Source organism: Chiloscyllium plagiosum, unplaced genomic scaffold (genome assembly GCF_037043375.1).
Source record: "Chiloscyllium plagiosum isolate Xiang-an unplaced genomic scaffold, Cpla_swu_hap1 HiC_scaffold_15, whole genome shotgun sequence".
NCBI classification, from domain to species: Eukaryota; Metazoa; Chordata; class Chondrichthyes; order Orectolobiformes; family Hemiscylliidae; genus Chiloscyllium; species Chiloscyllium plagiosum.
Window position 1 is genome coordinate 70,727,919 of NW_028270153.1, and position 7,916 is coordinate 70,735,834.

A 7,916-nucleotide genomic window follows, 5' to 3' on the forward strand; every position below is an offset into this window, starting at 1 on the left:
TCCACATGCTGAATCAGAAAATTGTCCTGTACGCAACTAAAAAATGCCTCTCCATCTAAACCTTTAACACTATGGCAGTCCCAGTCGATGTTTGGAAAGTTAAAATCCCCTACCGTAACCACCCTATTACTCTTACAGACAGCTGAGATCTCCTTACAAATTTGTTTCTCAATTTCTCTCTGACTATTAGGGGGTCTATAATACAATCCCAATGAGGTGATCATCCCTTTCTTATTTCTCAGTTCCACCCAAATAACTTCCCTGGATGTATTTCCGGGAATATCCTCCCTCAGCTATCCCTTATCAAAAACACCACTCCCCCTCCTCTCTTGCCTCCCTTTCTATCCTTCCTGTAGCATTTGTATCCTGGAACATTCAGCTATCAGTCCTGCCCTGAGCCATGTTTCTGTATTCCTATGATATCCCAGTCCCATGTTCCTAACCATGCCCTGGATTCATCTGCCTTCCCTGTTAGGCCCCTTGCATTGAAATAAATGCAGTTTAATTTATTAATCCTACCTTGTCCCTGCCTGCCCTGACTGTTTGACTCGCTTCTATTCTCAACTATACCAGTCTCAGATTGATCTTTTTCCTCACTATCTCCCTGGGTCCCACCCCCCCACCTTACTAATTTAAGTCCTCCTGAGCAGATCTAGCAAATTCCCCTGCCAGTATATTAGTCCCCTTCCAATTTAAGTGCAATTCTGTCCTTCTTGTACAGGTCATTTCTACCCTGAAAAAGATTCCAATGATCCAAAAATGTGAATCCTTCTTCCATACACCAGCTCCTCAGCCATGCATTCATCTGCTCTATCCTCCTATTCCTGCCCTCACGAGCTCGTAGCACTGGGAGTAATCCAGATATAACTACCCTTGAGGACCTCTTTTTAAATATCTGCCTAACTCTCTGTAATCTCCCTTCAGAGTCTCAACCTTTTCCCTTCCAATGTCATTGGTTCCAATGTGGACAATGACCTCTTGCTGGCCCCTCTCCCCCGTGAGAACATTCTGCACCCTCTCTGAGACATCCTTGATCCTGGCATCAGGGAAACAACACACCATTCTGCTTTTTCTCTGCTGGCCACAGAAATGTCTGTCTGTACCCGTGACTACAGAATCCCCTAACACAACTGATCTCTTGGAACCCGACATACCCCTCATTGCATAGAGTCAGTCTCCATACCAGAAACTTGGCTGTTTGTGCTACATTCCCCAGAGAATCCATCACCCCCTACATTTTCCAAACAAGCATACCTGTTTGAAATGTATATATCCTGCACTAGGTGCCTACCTCTCTTACCTTTCCTGGTGTTAACCCATCAACGTGACTGTATCTGAGACTTTCCCCCTTCCTATAACTACCATCCGTCACATACTGTTGTTGTTGCAAATTCCTCATCGCTTCTATCTGTCTCTCCAACTGATCCATTTGATTTGATAAGATTCGCATCCAACAACATTTATGGCAGAAATAATCCGCAGTAACCCTTAAACTATCTTTAAACTCCCACATCTGACAAGAAGTACATATCATTCTACTAAAGGCCAGTTTTGCTCCTTCACAATCTACAGACCCAGAAAATAACACCATCTTATTCCTCTCCAAAACACTGCCCCAGGTTAAATGAATACATATGGCTTATATTTTTAAGTTTAATCAAGAGACATATCTCCAAAAACATATAATCAAGAAAGAATCCACTCTACACACTACTGCAGCCTTTCTGTTGGACAGACTTAAAACAACCATTAACTTATCTGATTCTGTGCTGTGAACTTCACCCAAACAGATTCCTCCAAGATTAGTTGTGAATTTCACTGTTTGTTAGTTTTCCCAGATGCACTCCGATGACCAGCGATACATGAATTCAAACAGCAAAGGCAGTAACTGTGCAGGTGTGTTCTCGTTCTCGTTCTCGTTCTCTCTCTCTCTCTCCTGCACTGACCTCACCATGTGCTTCCTTTGTCTGCTCTTCTCCCTTTTAAAACTGCTGTTGTTTTGATTTTTATTCCCCAAAGTTCCAAAACAATGCGACAGCATATAAAACAGTAATTGCTGCTCCTGGAATTCGAGGAAATCACCTCAAGCGCCTAAAATACCTCAAAAAAGGAGCAGCTGTTACAGCCAGAAATTTTTCCCGTCCTCCATCTTGGATTACCCAGAATCCTTTATTCAATAGTTTGAAGATCAGAAATGGATTGCTGAGGTTTTAAGTGGTAGGTAAAGTGGGGCACAGGCAGTAGTGGGTGATATTACCTCTTTGATATCATTCTCCTTTATCCTGGGATCCACATGAGGATTTATCCACTTCACATGGGTCACTGAATGCAGTTGTGGTGGAAAGACCATGTTTTATTATTTGTCTGTATTTTTGATTGTGTTCTGAAGTGGGGAAAAAGACTGTTTTAAAGCAAGGAATGTGGAAAGGATTACTGCATTTTTAAAAGCAAGTAACCTGACACTCATTGCATGTGCTGTTTACACAGCTGTTGATTTAAATTCAGGTGAAAGCCAAGTTCCAGACCAGTTCCAGCCAGGGGTTGTGTGCAAACAGAGATGTGGCCAACAACAAGTAGCTGGTTGGTCTGTGTTATGGAGATCAGTAACCAATGGCAAAGGTCTTCCGCCTGGCAACACCTACTGTATATACTCGTGTAAAATTCAAATGTTTTAGACTATTTTTTAAGGTTAGCAGGGCAGAGCGGGACAGTCAGTGGGCTGGAGACCCGGAGCGGAGTGGGACGGTCAGTGGGCTGGAGACCCGGAGCGGAGTGGGACGGTCAGTGGGCTGGGGACCCAGAGCGGGGTGGGACGGTCAGTGGGCTGGAGACCCAGAGTGGAGTGGGATGGTCAGTGGGCTGGGGACCCAGAGCGAGGTGGGACGGTCAGTGGGCTGGAGACCCAGAGCGGGGTGGGACGGTCAGTGGGCTGGGGACCCAGAGCGGGGTGGGACGGTCAGTGGGCTGGAGACCCAGAGTGGAGTGGGATGGTCAGTGGGCTGGGGACCCAGAGCGAGGTGGGACGGTCAGTGGGCTGGAGACCCGGAGCGGAGTGGGACGGTCAGTGGGTTGGAGACCGAGTGGAGTGGGACGGTCAGTGGGTTGGAGACCCAGAGCGGAGTGGGACGGTCAATGGGTTGGAGACCGAGTGGAGTGGGACAGTCAGTGGGTTGGAGACCCGGAGCGGAGTGGGGCGGTCAGTGGGTTGGAGACCGAGTGGAGTGGGACGGTCAGTGGGTTGGAGACCCAGAGCGGAGTGGGACGGTCAATGGGTTGGAGACCGAGTGGAGTGGGACGGTCAGTGGGTTGGAGACCCGGAGCGGAGTGGGACAGTCAGTGGGTTGGAGACCGAGCGGAGTGGGACGGTCAGTGGGTTGGAGACCGAGTGGAGTGGGACGGTCAGTGGGTTGGAGACCGAGTGGAGTGGGACAGTCAGTGGGTTGGAGACCCAGAGCGGAGTGGGACGGTCAGTGGGTTGGAGACCCAGAGCGGAGTGGGACGGTCAGTGGGTTGGAGACCGAGCGGAGTGGGACAGTCAGTGGGTTGGAGACCGAGCGGAGTGGGACGGTCAGTGGGTTGGAGACCGAGTGGAGTGGGACAGTCAGTGGGTTGGAGACCCAGAGCGGAGTGGGACGGTCAGTGGGTTGGAGACCCAGAGCGGAGTGGGACGGTCAGTGGGTTGGAGACCGAGTGGAGTGGGACAGTCAGTGGGTTGGAGACCGAGTGGAGTGGGACAGTCAGTGGGTTGGAGACCCAGAGCGGAGTGGGACGGTCAGTGGGTTGGAGACCCAGAGCGGAGTGGGACGGTCAGTGGGTTGGAGACCGAGTGGAGTGGGACGGTCAGTGGGTTGGAGACCGAGTGGAGTGGGATGGTCAATGGGCTGGAGACCGAGTGGAGTGGGACAGTCAGTGGGTTGGAGACCCGGAGCGGAGTGGGGCGGTCAGTGGGTTGGAGACCGAGTGGAGTGGGACGGTCAGTGGGTTGGAGACCGAGTGGAGTGGGACGGTCAGTGGGTTGGAGACCGAGTGGAGTGGGATGGTCAATGGGCTGGAGACCGAGTGGAGTGGGACAGTCAGTGGGCGCAGTGCAGGGTGGGACAGTCAGCAGGTTGGAGGTCTGAATCAGAGCAGGACGGCCATACAAAAAGTGAATACTAATTATAGTGGTTATAGTGGTTATAGTGCTCGTTCGATAATGAACTTAAGAAATCTGTAGCTTAACGTTGGTGTGAATTGCACTCAAAACACACAATAGCATGAAAGAAAAATTTAATTTCCTCATCGTAACGTTTATGTACAGGATAATACCTTGACTCACAAATGTCGAGCTGTTAACTGTGAAGAACTAGATACAGTATATGGAAAATTACAGATTTTTTGGCCAAAAATAAGGGGTCGACCTTTACATGGGATCGACTTTTACATGAGTAAATATGGTATGTGATTGGCTCCAAGGGAGCTGAACAGCTTGAAGACGTGAACATTTGAGTTAAAAGCCATCGGAATACCAGAGGAGAATGAGCTGTTTTCCCTCTGCAGTAGAAAACATCTCCAGCCTGAAACGGGCCGGTTTATTTCCTTTTTCTGTTTGCTATAAGCTGTGACTTTTAATTAATAAGTCAAAGACAATTAATAAATGTGAGCCAGTCCTCCTGTATCGCCAGCAAACCGATGAATATAGTATCTGGAAAAGAAAGACTGAGAAGCGCAAGAATCATCTCAGCAGATCCTGCAAACACAGATCACTGAACTGCTTCTCAATTTTCCCTCTTGTCCATAACACCCTTCTTTTTTTCCCTGTCTATCTATTTGTCTGTAAGGAGGTGTTTGTAAGGGATTAAGAGTTTTAACTTGTGGAATTATATAGATATGGACGCTTTCCTTTCTCCTTGGCTCTGTTTCTTGTATTTCTGCTTTTGTTTTATTTTAATTCTGTTTAATGCTGTATCTGAAGCAGTTGTTTTGCTTTTACATCTAAGATGGCTGTTTCTGGTTAGTTCTGGTTCTTTTGTGCTGAAGATAGCACCTGAGAATGGTGACTTTGTAAACTTTCCACTGTATCCCTGTACTTGAGTACACATGATAATAAAATCTAATACAGATGGTTTATAATTGGTTACTTGCAATTAGAGTCTAATTACTTGTAATAAATAGTAATTTTTGTTAAGTACAGAATCCTGGTTGATGCTTTTCATCAACCTGCATCTGAAGACAAAAGTTAAAATTTTTAAAAATAAGCAAAATTCCACGATTGACCTGAATTTTGCTTATTTTTAAAAATATTTAACTTTTGAGAGATTTACATTTTTTTATTGTCATGTGTACTCAAGCAAAAGAATAACGGAAAAGTGTACAAAGTCATCATTCTCCGACACCATTTTAGTACACAAAAGGCAGGATTAAAAGCAGAAGCAGAAATAAAAGAAACAGCCAAAAGAAAAGGAAAGGTGTCCAGCATGAGATACTTCTGCCATCAGGCACCTGGGCCTAGCCGTGACCTGGAGCCTCACCGCTGTTGACCCCAAAAGAGTGGGACTGGATTATTAGTGAGGTGTGACAGTAATGCCAACCACAATCCCCACTTCAAGTCAAGACAGATTAAAGGTTAGATTTGGCTCCTGTTTAGCCTGTGTATCACGCAGAGATAGAGACAATATCATCAGCAAAGTTTAAAGATTGCACACTTTTGACCACAAAAGTGTGGTGCAGTTAGTGCATAGTGAAGCTCTCTGGATCACTGTGATTTGATTTGATTTATTATTATCACATGTATCTAGGTAAAGTGAAAATTTTTGTTTTGCGTGCAGTACAGCAAATCAGATCATACAAAGACTTAAAGATCATAGGGTGATAGAACAGAGCAAGGAATATAAAGTTACAGCTGCAAAGAAGTTGTACAAGTTCAACATAAGGTTTGAAATTGGAGCGGTATGAGATGAAATCAGACATTGTGTAAGGTAATTCACTTTAATGATCTTTCCAGTAGTTTGCACTGATTATGCCAGTGTCTTTTGACATATCTGAGGAGCAGCAAACCTCTGAGAAACCAGATGATAAGGCAGTAAAATTGACATGGACCCGTTCCAAAATACCGAGCAATGGACAGTTCCATTTGTTTGATGATTATAAACCTGTTAAACATCTGTATGTTGTAAAAAACAGCAATTTAAGCAACTTTAAATATTTCAGTACACCACCTAGAAGTGATTTATTGAGATTGAACAGAACCACTGCTTGTCATTAAATGGTGTTTAGGTTTATCTTAATATTGAGAAGAGATTTGATAAGGTTCCAAACAAGTTGGGTTGGCATTAGACCCCCTGGGAGAGAAAGGAAGAGAAAGGTCTGGATGAAGGATTCTTTAGATAAGAATTTGTTCTGTCTGAGCTGCTGTAATCACTAAAGTGTTCCTGTTCCTGTGATTACTGAGTCTTTTCGTTCCCCTGTAAGGGGAGTCTCAACAAGACCTTTACTGCCCCTGCCTCAGACAAAAAAAAATCCCTCCAAGTGTTTTTGAGTGGTTATCCCCATTTCTGCACAGACCTTCAGGATATCTGAGTGAGATGCAGTCCCAGCTTTATGCCTAGGACTTTGTCTCCCACTCAGAAAGGTTGGTCTGAGCTGGAACAAACTGAGTTCACAGATGAATCTTACAATGAAAGTGAACCTTTTGTCCCCATCAGCCTGGGCTACAGTCCAAACTGGTCCCTACAGGTGAAAGGTCAGTGCCTAACCTACTGCGTGGCCTACGTGCTCCAGCATTCCCGTAATGAGGGAATTAAAGACAGGGAAACTAGCTGGCTGGCTCAGACTGCTCTTTGTCAAACTTTAATTCATTCCATTTACATAGAATCACAGAGATGTACAGCAGGGAAGCAGACCCTTCAGTCCAACTTGTCCATGCCAACCAGATATCCTAAATTAATCTTGTCCCATTTGCCAGCACTCGGCCATATTCCTGTAAACCCTTCCTATTCAGGTGTCCATCCAGATGCCTTTTAAATATTGTAATTGTACCAGCCTCCACCACTTCCTCTAGCAGCTCGTTCATACACACACAACCCTCTGCATGAGAAAGTTGCCCCTTAGGTCCCTTTAAAATCTTTCCCCTCCCACCTTGAACATGTGCCCTCTAGTTTTGAACTCACCTACCCTGGGAAAACGATATTGATTATTCACCCTATCCTCATGATTTTGTAGATTTCTATAAAGTCACCCCTCAGCGTCCGAAGCTCCAGGGAAAACAGCCCCAGCCTGTTCAGCCTCTCCTTATAGCTCTAAACCCTCCAACCCAGGCAACATCCTTGTAAGTCTTTTCTGCACCCTTTCAAGTTTAACAATATCTTTCCTATAGCAGGGAGACCAGAACTGAACACAGTATTCTAAAAGTGGGTCTAACCAATGTCCTATACAGACACAACTTGACAGTCATCAGAGTCATCTAGACTTAAAATATAAGCTTGCTCTCTCTCCATGGACGCTGTCTGACCCACTGTGATCTCCAGCATTTGTTGTTTTCAGTATAGATTTCAGCATCTGCAGTAATTTATCCCAACTACTCTCTGCCAACTAATCTTCTATCCATGTTAATACACTCACCCCAATACAATAAGCTTTTATTTTCTGCAATAACCTTTGATGTGACATCTTGCCAAATACCTTCTGAAAATCCAGGTACAGTACGGTCTCTGGTTCTCCTTTATCCACAGTACATGTTACCTCCTCAAAAACCTCCGGTAGATTGGTCAAACATGGTTTCCCTTTCTTAGAAACTTGTTGATTCTGCTTGATAACCTTGAACTTATCCAACTGTCCTGTATAATTTATTTACTAATAGATTCTAATAATTTCCTAGGCGTTAGGTGCCTTAGTTGGGGGTAAATGTAGGGGAACGAGTCAAGGTGGGTTACTCTTCG